Source organism: Vicugna pacos, unplaced genomic scaffold, assembly GCF_048564905.1.
Source record: "Vicugna pacos unplaced genomic scaffold, VicPac4 scaffold_19, whole genome shotgun sequence".
Taxonomy (NCBI): domain Eukaryota; kingdom Metazoa; phylum Chordata; class Mammalia; order Artiodactyla; family Camelidae; genus Vicugna; species Vicugna pacos.
Genome location: NW_027328740.1, coordinates 14,437,628 through 14,462,888, shown reverse-complemented (window position 1 = coordinate 14,462,888; position 25,261 = coordinate 14,437,628).

Genomic DNA, 25,261 nt, shown 5'->3' with positions numbered 1-25,261 from the left:
CTGGGTTGAACCTAAATTGACCATGGTGTATAATCTTTTTTTTCATGTTGTTGGATTCTGTTTGTTAATACTTCCTTAAAGACTTTTACATCTATGTTTATCAATGATATTGGCCTATAGTTTTCTTTTGGAATAGTGTCTTTGGTTTTGGTATCAGGTTGATGTTGGCTTTATGATGTGAGTTTGGGTGTACTCTCTCCATGTCAATCTTTTGGAAAAGCTTGAGGAAGTGTGGTATGGATTTTTCTTTCTATTTTTGGTCAAATTCCCCAGTGAAGATATTTGGGTCTGAATTTTTGTTTGCAGAGATTTTTTATTTTATTGATAATTCTATTCTATTTCTGGTGATCTGTCTGTTCAAATGGTCAATTTCTTCTTAATGCAAAAATGGTTGGCTGAATGTTTCCAGAAACTTCTGCATTTCTTCCTGGTTATCCAGTAAGTTTCCATAGAGTTGCTCATGGTATTCCCTTATGATATTTTGCAAATTTGTTGTACTCTTTGTAGTTTCTCCAATGTCATTTCTTATGTTATTTGTGTTCTCTCTCTATTCTTGTTGATGTGTCTGTCCAGAGTTTTGACGATTTTGTTTACTATTTTAGAAAAGAGTTTGATTTTTTCTATTTATTAATATCCACTTCAATTTTCCTTCCTTTATCTTTATTATTTCCCTCTTTCTGCTGACTTTTGGTTTTGTTTGCTCTTCTTTTCATGATTAGTTTACATAGAACATAGGATTATTTATTTGAAAATGCTCTTCTTCTTTGAGGAGGGCTTTGTCACAGTGATCTTCCCTCTTAAGCCTGCTTTAATTGTATTCCATAAACTTTGCATAGTGTTTTGTCATATTTCTCAAGATATTTTTTAATTTCTTATTTTACTTCATCAACTCCCCTCTTGTTTTAGTACCATGTTGTTTAATCTTCTTGCTGTCATTTTTTCTCCCTGTTTTTCTGTGATTGATTACTACTTTCATGGTATTATACTCAGAAAAGATGCTTGAAATAATTATTATCTTCTTAAATTTTTTGAGGATTCTTCTGTGCCTGATTACATAATCTTTCAAAGAAAATGTTTCATGTGCACTGGGAAAGAATGCATATTCTGCTTTGGGGAGAAGTACTGTTTTGAAAATATCAGTCAACTCCAATTATTTTATCTTATCTTTTAGTGTCTTTGTTCCCTTATTAATTTCCTGTCTGAAAGACCAGTCTAGTGATGGTAATGGGGAGTTATAATCTCCTACTGTGATTGTGTTCCCATCCATTTCTCCCTTTTTATCTATTAGTATTTGCTTTCTGTATTTAGGTGCTCCTATATTGAGGACGTATATCTTAATGAGCATAACACCCTCAGTTTTTATTGCTTCTTTAATCATTATATCATGTCCTTGTTTATCTTTCTCTATGGCCTTTGTTGTAAAGTCTATTTTGTGTGAAGTCAGTACTGCTAGTCCTGCTTACTTTTCATGTCCATTTGCATGGAATATATTTTTCAATCCTCTGACTTCATTTATGTGTGTTCCTCTTACTAATGGGGTCTCTTGTATCTTCATTATGTAGGGTCTTGTTATGTTATCCCATCTGACAATATTTATCTTTTTAATCAGGCACTTTGTCTATTAAAAATTGTGATAATTATTGATAGACTGGTGTTTATATCCATTTTGAACTTCATTTCCCTTTTGATTTTGTATTTCCTTTTTGTTCATTTCTTTATCTTTTGTGGCTTGATAATTTTTTTTATTATCCTGGTTTCTTTCTGGATTTGTGACTTCATTGTAAGCTTTTGACTTATGGTTGACCTGTTTTTTATGTAAAGTGACCCATTACTATATCAATTTATTTTAACTGATAGGAATACAAATTCTAACCCATCCTAAAGAGAAGAGAAACAAGAAGAAAATACTCTGTATTAACTGTTTCACTCTCTGACACTTAAAAATTTTGATGTCCTGTTTTACAACATCATGTTTATGCAATTGTAAGTCATTGTAATTATTGCCTTTCTAATTATGCCTTCCTCTTTTCTATAACATCCTGCTTCTTTTTGTTTTAGAGTAGATCTTTCATTATTTCTTTTTCTGTTGCTAAATTCTTCTATATTTGTTTTTTCAGAAGTTATTTATCTCTCCTTCTTCTAAAGGATATCCTTGCTTGATAAATTATCTTAGATTACAGCTTTCTTTCATTCAGGGCTTTGAATATGTCTTGCCACTGCCTTCTGCCTGTTGTAATTGTGTAGGAACATGTTTAAAAATATAATGTATATAATTTTATGTATATGTAAAGAATACTTAGAAATGAAGTTAACAATTGAGATGAAAACCTATACATTAATATATAGAAAACATTGATGAAGGAAATTAAAACAGATCCAAAGAAATGAAAAGATCTCTTATGTTAATGATGTGAAACTATTTGGTTGAAACAACCATACTACACAAAGCAATCTAAATTTAGTGTGATTCATGTCAATATAACCATGAGATTTTTCCATTACATAGAACAAATAAATTCAAAATTTATATGTATCCACAAAAATCATGAGTTGCTGAAATAATCTTGAAAATATGTATTAAATCTAATAGTGTAAAGTTCTCTGATGTTAAACAGTCCTACAAAGATTTAGTAATTTAAATAACATGATACTGACTCAAAAACAGACACCAAACAATAGAAGAGAATAGAGCAACCAGATGTAATCCCTCACACTTATGATCAATTAACCCATGAAAAATGAAGCAGGAGTATAATATGAAGGAAAGACATTCTCCTAAATATGTAGTGCTGGAGAGATTGAACATGAGAAATATAAATTAGAGTATTTACTCACATTGTATACAATCCATGCGCACAGAATATCTTTTATTTATTTTGTTTACTTTTATTTCTTACACCTGAAATTTATTGATCTATGTTTTGATCTTTTATTTCACTTATCAAATTTATTCCTTTTTTTTTCATTTTGGTATAAATTTACACACAATTGTTTTCCCAATTTCTCTTTCTGATAATGAGTTCTTACTATATAAAAATGCAATGGATATTTGTATATTGATTTTGTATTCTGCAAGTTTACTAAGTATGTTCAGTATTTCTAACAGTCACTGGAGGAGTCTATGGAGTTTTCCATCTATGTATAATTATGTTATCTGTAAAAATTTTACTGCTTCTTTACAAGTTGTATGCATTTTATATTTTTTCTTGACTAGTTGTTCTGGCTCAGAATTCTAGAAGTGTAATTTAGGACTTGTGACAATGAGCTACTTTTTTTATTACAGGACCTGCGATTAATCTTTCTGTATGTTAACATTGAACTTGATTTTATTCATGGGTATTACATTTATGCCTTTTTTATGTTTAGTTACATTCTATCTAAAGTGAATTTGTTAAGAATAATTTTATAGAATACTTAAGATTAGAACTGTAAATAAATTTCCTACAGTTTTTGAGACTGTTATTTCTGAATTCTTTGTTTTTAAAGGGATGGTATCACATATATTACTTTGCATATGTTAAATAATATTTATGAATCAGGACTAAATCCCTCTTAACTATAGTTTATAATACTTATAATATGCAATAAATTCAGGTTGCTAACTTTTATTTAGAATGGAATATACACATACGGAATGAGAAATTTACATTGTAGCTTGAGTGTAGATTTATTTATTCAAAAATTTTGTCTCTCATTTTGGATTTGGTTTATGTTTAATGGATTTTATTTCTTATTTAAGAATATAAATTTTGGTTGAACTTGATTTACTACAGTTTACTGATAAAGAACATAGCTATTATTTACAATTAGTGAACAAAACACTTGCCTTAAAGTGCCGTATTTTACTAACAATGACAACTGTTTTAGGACTGAGAAACATATTGCTTCCTAAAATGCATTGCCTGGTCTTTTCCACCCCAACCCACGTATTCTCTAATTCCTTTGTATTTTGATTGTTTGTTTGCCCCTAAATGGAGGTAATGCTTATTGAACCCAGGATCTTGTGCCTAAGTGTATTTATCAACATCATTTTAGAACACTTAACAGAAGCCACAAGAGTATGTATTATAAAGATGACAAGAAAATTTATTCCTTCTAGGGACTGAAAACCTCTGAGTGAAAGAATGGCAAAAATAAACATTTGTAAGAATACTGTAAGATTTTCTCTTGTGTAAATTTAAAGTAATATATAAAACTACATTTATTTTACTTATAGCACTGAATTACAAGTTAAAACAAAAATTCTCCCCTTTAGAATGTCTTAAATTTGATTGAATATTTTAATCTAATTTTATTTCATAAATATTTACCATTTCTATATAAACATAACAAATAAACTAATATTTATTCTGTTCATGTGTTGAATATAGAGCTACTTATTTTAAAGTACACAGATAAAAAACTACTTCCACTTCCAAATCAAATTATGTTTCACTTTAATTACAAATGATAATGAAATAGTTATAAATTTTCGTAAATGTTTTACACAAATTTCACTTTAAAATCCAAGACTTTAAAATTAATTTATATATTTTGTGATTATTTATTCTCTGTTCACATATCTGGTATAAATTTGTGTACAAAAGGATGGAGATTGGTTTTATTTCTTAGACACCAAAATTAAATTATTTAAATAGATTTTGTGGGGATAATATTTGCAGATCACCGTATAAAATTAAGCATCATATATGCTTCATTTTAACTGGATGAATGAGAAGTAAACACTGGCTGAATGTTACACTTGAATTGCTAGGAGACCAGTCGATTGTGATGTCACAGCTTCTCAAATTGAGAACCATTGTGTAGGCCTCGCAGTTTATCTGTGCTGGCCCGCCAAAACAGCATTTGAAGCTGCAGTGCACAAAATTATGCAGATTAGAAATGTAGTTGTAGAAAATGTTATTTGAGATGGCACATGTTTCTACAGAAATTCAATTTGTGTCTCCTAAATATGGACCAACTTCTTCAGGAATGTACAGTAGATCTCTATTGTGTGATCAAACATTCTCTGGGGACTTGGACTTGAGGTCTATGATTGAGGAAAATGTTTTTAAGGCTTTGTCTGAAGAATCCCTGATAAAAAGGGTATGTTACAAACATTGTGTCTCTGAACCAGATGAAGATAATGATTTTCGTTCTCTGACATATCCAAGAAAACTCTGGAAAATGGTTGGGAATGACCAATTTAAATCCATCTGTTGGGATGATAATGGAACTTCCATAGTGATGGATGAAGATGTCTTTATGAAGGAAAATTTGGAAAGAAAGTCTCCTTTCAGAATATTTGAACCTGGAAGTATGAAAAGTTTAGTTAGACAGCTAAACCTTTATGGATTTAGTAAAGTGCAGCAGAATTTTCGAAGATCTGCTTCTCTAGCTGACTTTCAGGCAGAAGAAAAAGAAGTCTCTGTTTTAAGCAAGCTATTAAGAAATTTTAGTTACCACTTAGTAACTTATATATAAAATTTTATTTTGTACATCAATCTATGGTAATATATATGTAAAACTAGATTTTGAAAACTGTACAAAACTATTAAAACTAAAATACTTTATTTTTCAAAAAAATGAGGACAGTGTATTATGTAGTCAAGATTATGGGAAATTTGCTTACAACTATGAATCTTACCACAAATTTAAATAAAGTTATTAAAACTGCTTTTAAAAAATGGCATTCACCGTTACTGCAAATGCTAACTTCATAAATTTGATGACTATACTATTTAAATGGTATTTTCCAAATAAGAAACTTCAAAATATTGTCAGCAATGTTCATATTTTGATGATAATATCTTTGCATTGTAAACGTGAATTCTGAGGTTTTATAGGTTAGGTTTATTGTAGCCTTGTATTTCGGTTTAAAATATTACTAAAATCTTTCTCCTTTGGTTGTAGCAGCAGTTCTATCATAATCCAAATTTTAAACTAGGCTGTCCCCTGATTTCAGTGAGAATAAAAGGAATAGTTGGGATTAAAAATGCCTCTCTGGTGGCTTCATTGGCTGAAGATTTCAAAAAGAAGCACTTAAAGCATGTTGTAATGTGGACACTCATAGTTCAGATTTTGTGGCTGACAATAGAGTTTAAAGTGCATTTTTACCTTCTGCAAATTTAAACATGCTTCTAATAAGAAAGCCCTCTACTAGCCACATAAATGGTGATACGAATACCCTGATCAGAGGTGATTTTTCTCCTCTATGATCAATGTCATTTAGACATCCAGAACAAATTGCAATGGATCAACGTGCTATTTTAAATCAGTTGACCATTATCCACGGGCACTCTCAAAGCAGCTACAATGAAGCAAATGGCCGTGTTGTGAAATTCATTACAACTAAAACTTCTACTTCTCAGTACAGCATCTTATCTCCCATACAGTGCAATTATTTTGGACTGATGGAGGAACCTCCTACTTTTCCAAGTGGATATCACAAAATATCTGCCAGTGAAGGTCGTTTTTCTAAACTTCAACCAGGTAGAAACCCACGGATTCCAGTGCCAGAGCTAGCCAATACATCAGCTACTTCTCTTTCAAGGCCAAATCATCAGCCATCTTCAGCTTATGAACGTCATCCTAATTACAACTGATCTACCAGAGGACTACCAGATTATGCAGGATAACAAAGATTAAAATTGATGTTGTTAAATGTCGACAAATATCTGCAATATTCTTATTTGAACAATAAACATAGATGTGCACCTGTATTTTCCTTATATTTTTTAAGTAGACTTAAGTGTGAAATGGGAGATTAAGTTACCATTTAAAGAAAAAAAAGATATTTGATTGATATGATCATTTGATGGAAGAATATGGGAGTAAATTTAAATAATTTCTTGTAAGGAAGAAGAGAAAAATGGAAGAATTTGGGAAAAGACTAAAACATGGAGAGAGGGAAAAGTACTAAGTGGTTTCTGGTTCATCCTGTAAAGTATCAAAAGTGATAAGTTAGGATATGTTGGAACAGGAGATCAATGCCGGAAACGGCCCATGGATCCTGGTCTCGATTATGTCATCCCTGGAATCATAAAGGTCACATGATATAGTCCCAGATGGCACACTCATCATGTGGTAGAATTTAAGAAGCAATTTTATCTATGGTCTTCTTTGTGCTGTTCTCAAAGCATTCCAATTGGTGCTTTCATTTCCTGCCCTCAAGTGTCTACACTATATCTTCTAGTCAATACTTTATGTTGCTTTTATGTTCCAGCCAAATACAAGCTTAAGTCCTCAGGGTGGCACTATATGCCTTTCTAAATCTAACCCCAGAAACTCAACTTAGTTTTGTTATTTCTTTAAAAATCTGGCATCTGACTACCTTGGCATATCTTAATGTTTCACTGTATCTGGAGATATATCCAGGCAAATGCTTGTCAACTATGTTAGCTGCAACCTCACCACTTTTGCTTCAGCTCATCATTGGGCTTAGGGTGTTCTCATTTTACCTAGTTAGACTTTCCCAGTCTCAGCACAGAAGCCACCTCCTCCAGATGTTTTCTGTCTATCCCCCTTTCCTTGTCTAACTTGGATACCGGCACAGAAAGCACAGCACATGCCACAGAATGCATTTTATTATTTAGTGAATGAAAAATACATGTTGACTTTAAGCAAAATCTACTTTCCTGAAGCAACAAAACTCTCATGGTTTTCAAACTATTTCGTTATGCTCTTTACTCTTCACCACAAACTAGCTCTTTTCATAGCCCAAGGACTAGTCTCTCAAGACAGTAAGTGGATGTAGGTACAGGAGACAATGTATTATTTTCTTCTTAATTCATACCTCCAGTAGCCAAAAGCACTAAATTCCCATTTGCTGCATTTTTTCCTGTCTCTTCATCACCCACCCACCCCAAAATTGCTGATTCTCTTCTCCATATGAATAACTATACTGACTTCTAATAAATTTACTTCTTAGAATCAGAGCTTTGTCCAGAAGAGACAGTGCCATTGCAAACATTTAATGTATTTTTATACACCCCACATAAATTGTGCCCCTTCTAACCTTCAGACAGTAAGTATCTAAGTGGTACTTGATGGTTGGTTGGGGTGGTCATATTCAGTTACCAAATTGCAATCTAAAATGTGTGGACTCAAAGGAGGTGAGAGTGGTGGAATTAAAAATTTGTCCAACTGCAAGAATACCAAATTTCTGCAGATATTAAGAAATATAAAATATTCATGGAAGACTTTGTCTATTTCCCATTAAATTAAAATAAAAGTGAAGCATTTTCAGATTGTGAAATGCTGGAAAACTTTTAGGCAAGGTCAGGGAGCCTACGGCTTCTGCTCACAATCATGCAGAAAGTGTCATCTGATAAGACTGAAATGGCAAGTTTGAGTCCTGAAAATTTGTCACCAGTTGTGAAGAAAGCCTTTGATAACCTGGAGAAAGGGCAAATGAGCCAGGATATGTTCTAGCAACATGCAACCATTATCACCTTTAACAAGAGAATAAAAAGGCCCACTTGCAGCAGGAGAACTGTGTCTGTACAGCACCTGTTGTTCCTACAACAGAAACATCAAGCTTTTAAATTTGTCAGCTCAGCTCAGATGGTGGCTATGTTGTTTTTTGCATTAGCAGTCTGGGCTTCAAATGGGCTTGTTCGGCAGCTAGTTTCCAGCTCTCTTATCAAACAGTGGGTCTTAGCGTGATCACCATAACAAGGATCTATACTGATAAGTCAAAACCTACAGTTTCCTTTCAAAATTAGAAATTCTAAAGAAGAATATTGTTTGTCCATCTGTAGTTTTCTACCTGGGAAAATCTAGACTATTGGCAAATGTACAAAATTTGGGTGGTGCTGTGAAAACTATTCTCTGCGCTTTGCCACTGAATACTTCCCACTAATAACTACAAGTCTGTCTACCATTTTGTGTGTGTGTGAAGATGGTTTGTTAAGAAGTAACTAAGTTTTTCTTAGTTGAGTCATCAGTGAATTATTCCTCTGCATCTGGCAGAATCTCTGTGAATTAAGAGTTTCACTGAGCCACCAGGTTTTCTTCCGATCAGGGAGAGGTAGATTATATTTCTCCCAGTATACTAATTGTTAGCTGTTCATTGAATCCAGAGCTGATGCTAAGGTCAAGCCACTGAACCCTTGAATTGGACTGAGACATATATATTCTCCAGTTAACAGAGCCCAGCACAGACTGTCTTCTTTTTAATTTAAGCTTATGTCCAATTTTTTTTAATTCTAATTGTTGACATAACTTATTTTGGTTTTGAACACCCCGTGACATATTTATAGAGACTGAACTACTGACTTATTCCAGTTCACTTAGAAATAGCAATAACCTTTCTTTCGTTGGACTACCTGGATTAGAGTGACAGTAGTCATCATTTTGAAAGCAGTACTCAGTGCTAATAATGCAGAACCACTACACTTCTTTGCCCAGCAATTAAGCTAGAATGTTTGTTGTGGATCTCAGGGATTATCCTCACATACCCTAATGCAACCATGAGAAAACACCACATTGTTAACCAAAATCAAGTTTTTGTCAGTATTGCATTCCTATTGCATAAAAGTTAAGAATTGTAGGAGTTCTGAGATTTTATCATACTGAGATTTTTAGCAACCTAGCATGTTCATTTTTTACCTATGCTGTCTGGGAGATGAGACCATAGGTCACAGACAGTGAAATTTATCACTCACAGCAAGAGCAGCCAGTTTTAAATTTATATCTATTCCCTAATCTCAGATGAATACACAGAGTGAAATTTTGTCGCCTACAGAAGCAGTAGGCTATTAACATGCAGAAAGATAAAGGCATGGTAAAACACTAATTTTATAAATATTTTTATGTAAAATATTTTAGAATCACTTATTTATTACTATCTTTACCTAGGATAAGTATATCATGACTCAAGATTACTTGCTGCAAAAATAATCATGAGAAATTTCATGGGAAAAATTACCATTGATTTTCCATTTTTCTTCCGCTTTTATTGAGATATAATTATCATAAAACATTGTGTAAGTTTAGGTGCACAGGATATTGATTTGATTTACAAGTATCTTGAAATTAATATCAAGGCAACTTTAGGGAGAATTCATTATATCATTTAGATACAATATAAAAGAAATACTATTTGTCTTTTGGTCGTGATGAGAAACCTTATGGTCTACTCTCTAGCAACATTCATATAGAACATAAAGCAGTATTTATTGTAATTTTCATGTTACTACGGGGCATCCCTAAAACACGTTTATTCTACGGCAGTAGATTTGTAGCTCTTGAGTGCATTAATCAATTCTCTTTCCCAAACCCTGCCTCTGTTAACTACAAATCTAATTATTTTCTTTAAGTATGTTTGTTTTTGAAATGTACTTTAATCTATAACACTGTGTTAGTTTCTCTTACACAACATATCCTTTTCTATTTTTAATATATTTCAAACTGATCACCAGAATATATCTAGTTATGATATTTTGCTATTTAAAGATATTTCATAGTCATTGACTATTCCCCATACAGTACATTTCTTGCCCCTGATTCATTTAATTTGCAACTGGAAAGTTTTCTCTCTTCATTTTCCTCAGCTTTATCTTTTCCTCACCCCATTTCCCTCCTTCTTGTGAACAACCTGTTTCTTTCTATATCTGTAACTCCTTTTCTGTGTTGTTATATTCATTTGTTTAAAATTACAAATATGAGTAAAATCATTCAGCATTTGTCATTTACTTTCTGAGATATTTCACTTAGCATATTACCCTCTTTGTCTACCCACTTGTTGCAAATGACAAGAACTTATTCTTTTTATACCTGAGTAATAACCCATTGTAATTTTATGTGTGTTTGTGCATATATATATATATATATATATATACACACACACACAGGGCATATATATACAGTGTGTGTATATATATATAAATATAGACAAATCTGTAGTTAATATTTGTAGATATATATACTATAAACACACATCTTCTTTATCCATCATCTATTGATGAGCAATTAATTTGCTTCTATATCCTGTCTATTGTGAATTTTGCTGCAGTGAGTATAGGGTTGAAATTATATTTACTAATTAGTGTTTTTATTTTCTTGAAATAAGTATCCAGGTATAGAAATTTTGGATTATATTTCATTTTTAATTTTTACATAAAGCTCCATGTGGTTTTCCACAGTGGCAGCACATATTTACATTCACTCCAGCAGTGCATCAGGGTTGTTTGTCATACATCCTCACCAACACTTATGTTTGTTATCTTTTTGATAATAGTCATCTGACAGGAGTGATATAAACTCTCATTGTGTTTTGGTTGTGCATTTTTCTGATGGTTAGTGATTTTGATCGGTTTCATGTGCCTGTTGGTAACATTTCTCTCACTATATATTCATTTTTTGTAAAGGGCCAAATGACAATAACTGTCTGATTTCATTTTCAGGCATTCTTTGTGTTCCATTATTCTGTTTGTTCTGTGCCACTACCATATTTTCTTTCTTACTGTAGATTTGTATTATAGTTCAAAATCAGGGACAGTGATAATTTCTATTTGTTCTTTCTCACAGTTGTTTGTGTTTTTAGTTTGTTTGTATTCTTTTCTTCCTTTTTTTAGTGATTTCAACTCATTTGTGTTTACATGTAAATTTTAGAATTATTTTTTGCAAGTGTCTGAAAATGCCTTTGGTATTTCGATAGGCACTGAATTTAATTTGTGTATATTCTTGGCTAATACTGTCATTTAAACAATATTTTTTCCTCATCTATGAACACAGAATATCCTTTCATGTGTTTGCATTATCTTCAATTTCTGTTACAAATATTTTATAGTGTTCTGAGTACAGGTCTTTTACCTCCTTGGCTGGATAAATTTTTGATTTTTCTTTGGTATTGCAAGTGTAAATGAGGCAGTTCCCTCACTTTCTCTATCTGTTAGCTTGTTCTTAGTGTGTAGAAATGCAAGATTTCTGTATGTTAATTTTACATTCTGAAATTTTACCAAATGCATTGATAGCCCTAGTAGTTTTGTGGCATCATTTTTAGGATTTCTGTTTAATGTATGTCATCTGCAAACAGATTCTTTTACTCCTTTTCTGAAATAGCTATATTTTATTTACTTTTATTTTGGAAAGCTATGGCTAGAATTTCCAATACTATACTGAATAAAAGAAGTAAGAATGAGCATTCTTGTCTTCTTCCAGCTCTTATTGGAGAGGATTTCAGCTTTTAATCAGTGAGTGTCATGTTAGCTGAGTTTTTGTCATTTATGACCTTAACTGTGTTGAGGTATGTTTCCTCATGCCCACTTTGAGGAGAAATATATTCATAAATAGATACTGAATTTCTCAAAATATTTTATGACTCTATTGAGGTGTCTATATAATTTTTATTCTTCAATTTGTTAGTGTGGTGTATCTGATTAATTTGTGGATATTGAATCACTATTGTATCCATGGAATAAAATGGACTTAACCATAATGTATAACCCTCTTACTGTACTGTTTGATTTGCTAATATTTTAGTGATGATTTTCACATCTATGATTATCATTACTATTTAACCTGTAATTTTTTGACTTACTTGTTCCAGTTTTAGTTGTAGTGTGATACAGAAATGTGGGGTAGGAAGCCTCCCTTCCTCTCTAAATTTTTGTAATTCTCTGAGAAGTATAGGTGATAGTTCTTCTCTAAATGTTTGCAGAAATCACCTGTGAAGCTGTCAAGGCCTGGAATTTTGTTTCTTGGGAGATTTTGTTTAATTACATATTCAATTTCATAAGTGATAATCTGTTCATATTTTCTTACTCGTGCCATTCTGGAGATTAGTTCTTTCTAAGAAATTGTCCATTTCTCCAAGGGTTTTCATTTTATTGGCATATAATTTGTTGTATCTTCTTATGATGCTCTGTATTTCTATGATATAAGTTGTAACTTCTCATTTATTTCTCAGTTTATTAATCTGAACTCTCTTTTTTGCTCATGTGTCTGGTTAAAATCTAACAACTTTATTTATCTTTCAAAAGCCATTATTTAATTTGATTAAATGTTTCTATATTTAATCTTTATTTTATTTAATTATGTCCTGTCCTTTCACCTGTCTTCCCTTTAGTAACAAGTTTGTTTAAAATTTTGTTACAACTTTTGTTTGTAACAATATTTTATAAGATTGAGATGTTTCTTATTTGTATAAGAGGGATTATTTTGCTATAAACATCCCTATTAATACTGTTTTTGTTATACACCATGGATTTTGTTTCTGTTGTCATTTGTCTTTATATATTTTTTCTTTGATTTATACAGTAATCCATTTTTTGCTAATATTTTATGATTTATCTTCCATACTGTAGTATTTTTCTCAGGTTTTTCCCTTTAGTAAATTTCTATTCTCACAGAATCCATAAGTTTCTTCACAAAACAAAGAGAAAATAATAAAATTTATACATACATCTGAAACACCCAAATTTTCTAAAATTATTTATAAAATGAACAAAGATGTGGTTATTACCCTCCCTGATTTTATAACATACTACAAAGCTACAGTAATCAATACATTAAAATATGGCACTTAAAGAAACACATAGATCAATGGAACAAAATAAAGAGTCCAAAAATTAACCCACACACATATGGTCAATTAGTCTACAATGAAGGATGCAAGTGTACACAATGGAAAAAAGCAGTCTCTTCAACAAGTAGTTCTGAGAAATCTTGACAGTATATGAAAAAGAAGATGGAAGAGCACTTCCTTCCATAGTATACAAAATGAGATAATAATGGATTAATTTCCTAAACGTAAAGCCCGAAACTATACAATTTCTGACCAAGAACAGGAGCAGAACTGACTTTGAGATAAATCATAGCAATGTGTATTTTTGTTCTGTCTCCAAATTAAAAAAAAATTAAAACTAACAATTACAGTTTTTAGTTTACTGAGGAAAAAATAGATGAACTATGTGATATAGGGAATTTACTTCTTGTATAAATGTGAAGTGCAAAACCTTTTGCAGTGCAAAGGAAACTTTCAGCAAGACATATGATAAAAGACAGAATAGAAGGAAAAATTTCAGATAATGAGAACAGCAAGACGTCAATATCCATAATATATGTATAGCATATTAGTCTCACTATTTAACAAAGACCCCAACTTGAAAACAGTTGAAGAATCTTCATGGAAACTTTTCAAAAATAGACATGTGGATGATTTTCATGCACATAAAATTATACATAACGTTGTTATTCATTAGGAAAACATAAATCAAAACCTGTATGAAATATAATCTCACAGCAACCAAAATGTCTATTAACAAATAGTCTACCAATGACAAAAATTAATAAGAATTTGATAAGAGGGAAACCAGGTACACTGTTGGTGGAAATATAAATTGATGTATCCACTAGTATAAAAGTGTGGACAGTGCTCAGAAAACTAGAAATAGAATCATTATATGTTGCAGCAATTCCTGTTTTTGGTATAAATCTGAAAAAAATGAAAACATTAACTTAAAGGATATATTACCCCCAAAGTTCTTAACATCATCATTTATAGTAGCCAAGGAGAGAAGCACAAATCAACTGCACATCAATAGATGATTGGTTGAAGTAAATGTTAGATATAGATAACATAATATATACTTAGTCATTGTAAATTAAAAAATAAAATTCCGCCATTTGGAACAATGTGAATGGACCCAGAGTGTGTTGCACATAGGAAAATAAGTCATACAGAGAAAAACACTCTACATTGTCACTTAAATGAGGAAAATAAAGATATAAGAGAAATAATCATAAAAAACAGAAACAGAACCACATATATATGTGTAGTGTACCAAGTAGTGGTTTCCTGTGGAGAAAGGGAAAAAAGATGGAGAAGACAGAAACGTGCAAGCTACTAGTAATAAATTAGAGAAACAACAAGGCTATATTTAGAGCACAGAGAAATATTTTAATAATTTCATTGATTTTAAAGGAATTATATGGATATATTTTAGTAAAATGTGCATGAGGTGGGAAAAATATTGAAAAAAATAACCCAGGAAAATCAAATTATTTTACAGTATTATGACATTAAGGAAGGTGATTTGTTCACTTTCTTTTGTGTTCTTATAATGTCCTTAGTAGAATTTAAGCTTTTAATTGAAAAAGTATATACTTTTAAAAACGACATGTTTAAACTATTTTTGTCTTTCCCCTTACATCTACAGTCATTAAAACATTCAAATCTCAAAAAAAAAATACAACACAAAACAATACTACAGAACGCATGTGAAAAGGTGAAGTTTGGTGTAATAAAACACTCAAAGAGGCTGAACTGAGGGAAGAGCAGATTTGGTCTCTCCAACCAAGGCCCCATGACTAAGATATCTGAGTCCACAAGTTCAGAGAACCCAGTAGAAACAGGGTCTCAGTGGTTCACACAGCTTCAGCCTCCAACTGCACCAGTACTCATGGTCAAAGGTAACTAGGAGGGAGCCACAATGGAGACAGAAATTCCATCTTTCAGACCCTCAGACATTCATGACACTGTCCCTACTCCCCATTCACAGTGGTGGAGACAAGTTACATTGCAAAACTGGACATGGCAAAGACACTTGCCCGATTCCAAATACCAACCTGTCTTTACACCTTTCCTCATTGTGCTCACTGATTCTCAAGGGATATCAAATGAAAGGAAGGTTTCGCCTCCCAGTGACAACAGTGGCATTAACTACCAGAGAAGTGTAAGAAGTGACAATGAAAATACATCTTTTATCTAGACAGTAGTGACTGGAAAGTGCCATTTTGTAATATTGTCAGAGGTAGTTCAGGTAAGTAAAACCAAAAATTGTGCCATATTGCAAACTACCAAAAAACAAAAACACGGACTCCAACTCCAAATCTGTTATTTAGTGTCCTCAGAGCAATAATTTATCAAGATCATGACCAATCACAGTTACATTTTAAGGCACACACACTCACTGAAAGACACACACATACAACGACACAGACACAGACAAACACGCAGATGCACCTGAACACACACCCACACACACACACAATGTCAACCCTGCAGCAAACAAACTTAAAGTCATGGTATATTGCCACGTAACTAACACTCAATCTAAATAGATGTCATACAGAAACTCAATACACAAAACAAAACTCAGAAAGCAGTTTAGCGAGCTCAGGAATAAATGAAATGATGATAAGGTGTACATTACCAAAGAGACTGAAACTATAAAATAAACAAACATTATTGGAGGACCAGGAGAACTTAATAAATGAGATGAGGAATGCAACAGAAAGCAATGGAAGTAGACTGTCTTTGTGGAAGAGAGATTAGCAAACTCAGGAATACAAAACTAGAAATTATAGGAGAGGGCAGAGATACAAGATATTAAAAAGTGAGGAAATTCTACAATAGCCTTCAGACTTCCTCACGAAGTGCACATTAGAGTGGAATCCTGGAGGGATAAGAAATTTAGAAGGCAGCTGATAGTTTATTTAAAGAAGTGATAGTTGATAACTTCCCGAACCTGTATAAGGAACTGATATACAAGTCCGTGAGCCAACAAAACACCAATAACTTTAAGACAAAGGGACCTCCTTCAAGATACGTCATATGCAAATTGGCAAGTCAATGACAGAGAAAAAATTTTAAAGGCAGCCAAAAAAATTATGATAATTTACAAAGGAACCCCCATTAGGATATCAGCACATTTCTGAGCTGAAAACAAAGGCCAAGATTAAATAAAATGACATTTTCAAACTAATGAAATAAGAAATCACTCACCCAATAATACTTACACAGTTATCATTTAGATATAAAGTGAAAATAAAGACTTTATTAGAGAATCAAAACCTGAATGTGTTTAAAAAACAAAACGGATACACCTTATAAGAGGGGTACAAAAGAAGTCTACTAAGAAATATAAAATAGCAAAAATATGCAAAACAGTTACCAAAATGCTAAGGAGAGACCATGAGAAACTTGCAACTGTTTCTTTGGTTATGTTTTTAAATGCTACTATACTATATGGATTAAAGAGAGAAAAATACGAAATCAGTTGAAATAAATATTGATATTTCAAACTGGTAACATGTTTACAACAGTAAAAGAAATAATTTGAAACAGTAATCATAAATGGTAAAGAGTAACAATAAAACAATATTAAAGGAAGATGCTATCAGCAGAAATATGACTAAATTATACGTGAGATGTTTTATATTTAATTGAAGTATAGTAGATATAATATATTGTGTAGTTTCAGATGTACAGCATAGTGATTCCAACTTCTTTGATTATATTGCATTATGAATTATTACAATAATTGTAACATAAAATTATTTAAAGTATTGTGTATAATTTCATGACCTATACAGATTACCCTTGTTGCTTCTCTCCTTTATGTATACTGCTTTGTATCTCTCAATGTTCTACTATTAAATTCTCTTTCCCTTCCCCTTTGGTAAACATAAAGTTTTCCACATATCTTTGAGTCTGCTTAAGTTTTGTCTACCTAATCTCTTTATCTCTCCATCATGTCTCTGTCTGTCTGTCTATCTATCTATCTATCTATCTATCTATCTATCTATCATTTATGTATATATCTAACCTTTTATCTATTTATCTGTCATCTGTCAATAGATAGCTATAGATAGCTGTACACAGATATTTGTTATTCTTTAAATTCCATATATAAATTATATTATATTCTTTTGACTTTATCTAAGTTACTTCACTAAGCACAATATTTTCTAGGTCCATTCATGATACTGAAATAGTAATGTGTTATGCTTTTTCATAGCTGTGTAATATTCCATTGGATATTTAAAGAAACATCATATATTCTTAAGTCCATAGTCTACTTTGGACACTTGGATTACTTCCCTGTCTTTCATAAAATAAACAGTGCTGTTGTGAATTTTGGTTCTTCTAAATTTAGGGTGTTTTCCACAGATTTTCCAAGGAGAGGTAATACGGGGTCATATGGTAGTTAACTTGTTAGTTTTTAAACAAATCTCAATACTGTTTTCCATAGAAGATATACCAATTTACATTCAACCAAGAGTATACAAGAGATTTGTTACCTCCATATCGTGTCCAACACTTACTATTTGTAGACTTTTTGATAATAGCCATTTGACTAGTGTGAAGTGATACCTCATTGTGGTTTTGTTTTGTAATTACCTATTAAATAGAAATGTTGAGCAATTTTATCACTTGCCTGTTACTCATCTGTATGTTTTCATTGGAAAATTAGTAAGTCAGGTACTCTGCTCTTGTTTTCGATTGGGTTTTTGTTTTTCACCTTGAGTTGTGTAACATAAATCCATGTTACATCTACTAACCTACATCTATTAATCCCTGCTCACTTGCATTGTTTGCAAACATGTTCTCCAAATACACAGGCAGCGTTTTCATTTCATTGATAGTGTCGTTAGCTGTGCAGAAATTTTCAAGTTTGTTTAAGTTCCACTTGCTTATTTTTTCTTTTATTTCTTTTGTCTTAGGAGACTGATATAAGAAAATATTCCTATGAAATATACCCAATAGGGTATCACCTATATTCTCTTCTGGCAGTTTTATAGTATCAGGTCTTTCATTTAGCTCCTTGATACACTTGGAGTTTATTTTTGTATATGATGTCAGGGAATGCTCTAATTTCACTTTTACATGTAGATGTCCAGCTTTCCCAACACCGTCCATTGATGAGACTTTCTTTTCTTCATTGTGTATTCTTCCCTATTTTAGCATAGATTCATTGCTCATAGGTGTGTGGAAATATTTCTAGGCTCTCTATCTAATTTTATTGATTATATCTCTGTGCCAATGAAATACTGTTTTTATTACTGTAGGTTTTTAGAATAGTAAGGTATCCAGGAGGATTATACCTCCAGATTTGTTGTTTTCCGGTTCTGTGGAAAATACTGCAGCTTCGTAACAGGTATTGCACTAAATCCTTTGGTTTCTTTGAGTAGTACGGCCATGTTAATAATATTAACTCTTTGAATCCAAGACCACAAGACATCTTTCCATTTCTTGAATCATTTTTGATTTCTTTGTCAATATTTTACAATTTTCAGTGTGTAGATTTTTCACATATATGGTTACATTTGTTCCAAGATATTCGGGGGAATGTGGTTTTAAATATTATTGCTTTCAACGTCCATTTTATGGTATCTCATGATTAATATGGAGAAATGCAAGAGACTTCTTTACATTAATCTTGTACCCTGTTCCGTTGATGAAATTATTTATTGTTCATAATAGTCAGTGTGGAGCTCTTAGGTCTTTCTATGTAGATTGTTATGCCATCAATACTGGTGACAATTTTGCCTCTTTCTTTCCGTTTTGTGTTTCTTTTTCTTCTTTTTCTTTTCCTTTTCCTTTCTTCTATTACTATTGAACAGAAGTGGTGAGATTAGGAATCCTTGTCTTGTTCCCGAATTTACACAGAATGCTTTCAGCCATTCCCCTGGGTACTATAAATTGTTATAAATGGCCTTTAGTATGTTGAGAGATGTTCCCATTGTACTCACTTTCATGAGAATTCTGATCACGTTGTATGTTGAATTTTGTCTATTACTCTTTTGTGTGTATTGAAATGGTCCTGTGAATTTTGTCCGTCCTTTATTAAATATGTTTCATACTGATTGACTTGTGTATGTTGAACCATCCTTGTGACTCTGGAAGGAATCCAACTGATCATCGTGTATAATCCTTTCTATGTATTGCTGGATTCATTTGTTGATGTTTTTCAAGGATTTTTGAATGTATATTCATCAAGGATTTTGGCTTAACATTTTCTTTTTTTTTTTTTTTTTGGTAGTGTTACTGAAGGGTTTTGTTATCATGGTATTGTTGGCCTCATAGAATAACTTTGGGAATTTTCTTTCCTCCTTCATTTTTTTGAAATAGTTGTGACAAAAGAGGTTTTAGTGAAGGCATCCAGGCATTTTGTTCAAGGGGTATTTTTAAAATTATAGATTTTATTTAACTTATACTGATTGCTCTTTTCAAGTTTTCAGATTTCTCTTTATTCAGTGTTGGCAGGCTGAACGTTTCAAGTAATTTGTCTATTTCTTTAATGTCGTCCAGTTGGTTGACACGTAACTGCTCAGAATGCTTTCATAAACTTTGTTTGTATTTCTGTAATATCAGATATTATTTCTACTGTTTCATTTATTATTTTTTTGGGTCCACTCTCTGTTTTTCTTGATAAAGCTGGCTAAATGCTTATCAATTTGTTAATATTTTTAAGAAAAATAAGCTGTTGATTTTATGATTTTTAATTTATTTTTAAATTTTTATTATATTTATTTTCAAACTAATCATTAAAGATTTCACGTTCTACTGCCTTTGGGTTTTGTTTGTTCTTATTTCTCGTTATTTTGGGTGGTAAGCTTGGTCCTTTGTGTGAGGTTATTCTTTTTCTTTATAGAAGGCCTTAATTTTTCTAAACTCCATCTTAGATTTCCCTTTGCTGTATTCCATACATTTTATGAAGCTGTGTTTTCATTGTAATTTGTTTCCAGGTATGAATTTATTGCCTCTTTGATTTCATCATTGACCTTGTTTTATTTTATTTTTTAAAGGATGTGGTTTAATCTCATGTTTGTGCTTTTACTGTTCTTCTTTCTATAGTTGATGCAAATTTTCATAGTTTTGTGTATGGAAAAATACTTGCTGTAAACTATATTTGCTTAAAGTTCCTGAGGCTCTTTTCATGACATAATATGTGGTTAGTTCCTTAGAATACATCCTGTGCACACTTGAGAAACTTATGTGTTCTCCTTTACTGATGCGGTTTCCAAAAGCTCATTTAGGTTCAAATGATCTAAAATGTCATTAAGACCTCTGTTTCCTTACAGATATTCTTTCTGGGTGATATGGTCATCAGAATAGTGAGGTGTTAAACCCATCTACTATTATTATTTATAATGAATTAAATACTTCATGTCTACTAATGTTTTTCTTATAATTATGATCTACAGAGTTTTGTCCATATATAATTTTATCAGTGTAATACTCTATTTTTACATTGATCTCTTTTTCTTTATTTAATCTCATATTTATCTTTCATTGTGAAACTTATTTTAAAACATATTTTGAATGATTTGAACATTGCATTCTGCACTTTCTTGTCATTTCCATGAAATATCTCTTCCATTTAAAGATGTAATAAATCTGGTAGCAGAAAAGGAAGAAAGAAAGAAGAAAAGGCAAAAGAGTTTGGGACAGATTCCACAGGGAGGGAGCTACAAAGAAGGACTGGCACTCATTCACTGGGTCTCCCCTCTCCAACTGAGAGGTTGGCAGGAAGGAGGGGTAGCCTCCAAGCCTTGAATCTGTACAGACAATAAGTTGAGTGACAGAACTAAGTAAACAGGCACAGACACCCAGCACAAGATGCAGCCCAGAGGCTGGGGCAGGGCCATGCTGCACGAGTTGGGTGGAAGTTGGGGATGGCAGCACTGATGCAGTCTGGGGGAATAGATGTGGCTGTTTACCATGGCTGTGGGTGCACAGGGCAAAACAACCTGGGTCCCCCATAAAACAACAGGGCAGATGTGCCCTTTGGGGGTGAGGGTGCATAACTTTCACTGAAAATCCACAAAAGTTTCAACGTGAAGTTACCTGGGGCTCAGACACAGCCACCATACCTTCTGGTGCATTGCACCAAGGCAGCAGAGGGGAGAAAGTCTGCATCCACGTCTAAGGATTTAGAAGTCTTAAGGGCCAGAAGGAGACTTCTCTACAGCCTGAGGCAGATAGGATATTTCTGTCCTCGTTCCTCAGAGAACTTGCTTCACCAAGACAAACAAGGAGCTGGGTTTTGGGCCAGACCAGAGACAGGGTGGTTCCTCAATCTTCCCTGAGCCCACTTCCAGTGTGCAAACCTCAGGCAGAGTGTACAGTGTCACAGAGCAATGGAGAGACTGGCACCCTGATGGGGCGTGTGGCCCCCCACATTTTGGGCTGGAACGCAGCCCCTGACCATGGTGCTGGGAGAGGGCATGATGCACACTCCTGCCTTGTCAGTCTGCAACAACTGACTGCAGCATCAGGCAGGGCATTGACAAGCAGGCCTCAATAAAGAGAGCTGCTCCAGTTGCAGTGTTGGATGTTGGAGCGATCTGCTTGCTGACAGGCACTGGGAGAAGCACAAATGAGGGCTCCAATGGAGGGCCTCTGAAAACAGGAAAATGAGCTTCCAAAACAGGATGAATACAGAAAGACTTCACATTAAATGTACAGTCTCCTGGAGGACAAAGACACCCCCTTGTTTTAATCTGTTTTTACCTGTTCCATTTTCTATTACACTCTTAATTTTTACTTCTTATTTAATTATATATAACCCCATTTTAATCCCTTTGAAATTTCTAAAAATATTTTTATTATTATTTTTCAAAGCTCTGCTTCAACTTGCTTTCTAATATTCATTATACAATGTCTTCAAAGCTTTATTTCTCCCTTTTTAAAAATTTTTATCTCTCTCTCTCTCTCTTTTCTCTTTTCCAAGTTGTATTACTACATAGGCATTAGTTATATATACTCCTTTAGGACCAGAGCAGATAACTGATACTCCATAAACTACAGTGCCAGAGAGGTAGTAGAAAGATGAAGAAGCAGAGAAACCATTCCTAATTAATAGAACAAGAGAAATCCCCTGTAAGAATGATCAGTGAAATACACATTGATATCTTAAAAGATCAAGATTTCAAAAATGGAGTGATCAAAGTACTGAATGAAATAAAACAGATATTGTTTAGAGACACAAAATATGTCAAAAATGAAATGGAAGCTATAAGGAAGAGCAGAGTAGAATAGGTAAACCCGTTGACTGAGATGAAGAAAGTTTTAAAGGTGTAGCAAAGCTGACTATATAACACAGAATAACGAATTAGTGACTTAGAATACAGGAAAATAGAAAGCACCCAATCAGAAGAGCTACAAGAGAAACAACAAGAAACAAATGAAAAAAGCATAAGGGACCTACGGGGTAATAGAAAGCATGCCAAACTTGACATGATAGAAGTCCCAGAAGGGGAAGAAAGACCAAAGGGTATTGCAAAGTTTTTTGTAGAAATCACGACTGAGAACTTCCTAAACTTAAAAAGGTATCAGATATCCAATACAGGAAGCTCAGTGTGTCTCAAACAGGAAGAACCAAAATACACACATACCAAGACACATAATTAAGATGGCCAGTGTCAAGGATAACAAAATGATTCTAAAGACAGCAAGAGAAGAGCAAAGAGTGAGTTACAAGGGAAACCCCATAAGGCTCCCAGCTGAGTTTGCTACACAAATACTACAGGCCAGAAGGGAGTGCAAGATATATTCAAAGTCCTGAATGAAAAAAAAATGATAACCCCTAGAATACTTTAACCAGCAACACTATCTTTATGGTAGAAGGAGACATAAAGAATTTCACAGACAAGAAAAATCTTCAAGAGATTTGCAGCAATAAACCCATGCTAAAAGAATTATTGAAAATTCTCCTCTAAAAATAAAGCAGCAGGATGCTACAGAAATGTGAAACTCACAGCTTTAAAGGTGATAACTCATGAATTACAAATAAAATAAACCCAAAATTTTAAAACAAGACATACAAATTATTGAGAATTGGAGAGGGAGGCAGGAAATAAAGAATTTGTTTTTTGATCTTTCTCTCTAAATTTTTTATTCTCTGTAGGATGGGTTTCATATCATGTTACTATCCATTTAATAAAAGCAGTTATAGTAATGGTCTAATGGACTTATAAAAAAGGGAAACAAGAAGACAAGTACTTATCATGGAGTCAATAAAACTAAATAAAATTCATGATAATACAAAAGGAACTTACCAACCATAAAAGGAAGATGAAAGGACAAAGAGGAATTACCAAATCATCTGCAAATATAATGTCAAATTGGCAATAAACCCAAGAGTATCATCAATTATTGCAAATGTTAATGGCCTAAATGCTCCAGTTGAAAGTCATAGAGTGGCAGGCTGGGTAATAAAGCAAGATCCTTCAAAATGTTGCATACAAGAGACCCACTTCAGAGAGAAGGACACACATAGATTGAGAGTGAAAGGACAGAAAAGGTATTCCATACAATTTGAAAAGCCAAAAAGCAGGTGTTGCAGAACTGATTTCAGACAAAATAGCCTTTAAAACAAAGGCCATAAAGAAAGATAAAGAAGGACATTTTATTATGATTGAAGGAGTGATACATTATGATGATAGCACACTCATTAATACATATGCAATAAATAGATGAGCACCTAAGTACATAAAATAACTACTAACAGATATAAAGGGGCATTCATATTTGGAGATTTCAACACTGCATTTACATCACTGCACAGATCATCGAGACAGAAAATAAAATAGGCAACAAAGAAGTTAAATAATAGAATATGTGTAATAGTAATATTACACTTGGTGGATATTTTCAGAGCATTGCACCCCCCACAAAATAGGATATACATTCTTTTCCAGTGCACTTGAAACATTTTCCAGGATTCATGATGTACTTGGATACAAAAGAAACCTCAGCAAATTTAAGAATATAGAAATAACCCCAAGTATCTTTACTGACCACAATGCCATCAAGCTAGAAATCAACAATAGAGAAACAAGTGAGAACATAAGGAAAACATGGAGATTAAACAATATGTTAGTAAAAAACAAATGGGTAAATGAAGAAATCAAAGCTGAAATGAAAAAGTAGCTTGAGACAAAATAAAATGAAAGCAAAACCACACAAAATTTAAGGGACACAGCAAAAGCAGTGCTCAGAGGGGTGTTTATAGTGATACAGGCCTTCCTTAAAAAAGAACAATGAGAAAGAAACAATTTAACCCAACAGCAGAATGAACTAGAAAAAGAAGAAGGAAAAACCCCAAATGGCAGTGGAAAGAAAGAAATGATAAATATTGTGGAGAAAATAAATTGAATAGAGATTTAAACATTATAGGAAATAAATCAACCATTCCAAAAGATGGTTTTTTGAAAAAAGTAAGTAAAATCAACTAACCTCTTTCAAAACTCAAAAGAAAGAAAAGAGAGAGATCACAAATTAGCAAAATAAGTTAGGATAATGGAGAATTTACAACAAATAAAATAGAAATACAGAATATCATACGTGAATATTATAAAAAGTTTATGGAATCAGACTGGATAACCTAGAGGAAATGGACAAGTTTCTGGAAACATACTGTCAAACATGACTGAATCAAGAAGAAACTGACCCCTTGAACAAGCAGAGCACTAGAAATGAAATCAAAATAGCAATATAAATCCTCCCTAAATTTAACAGTCCAGGACTGGACAGATTCACTGTGGA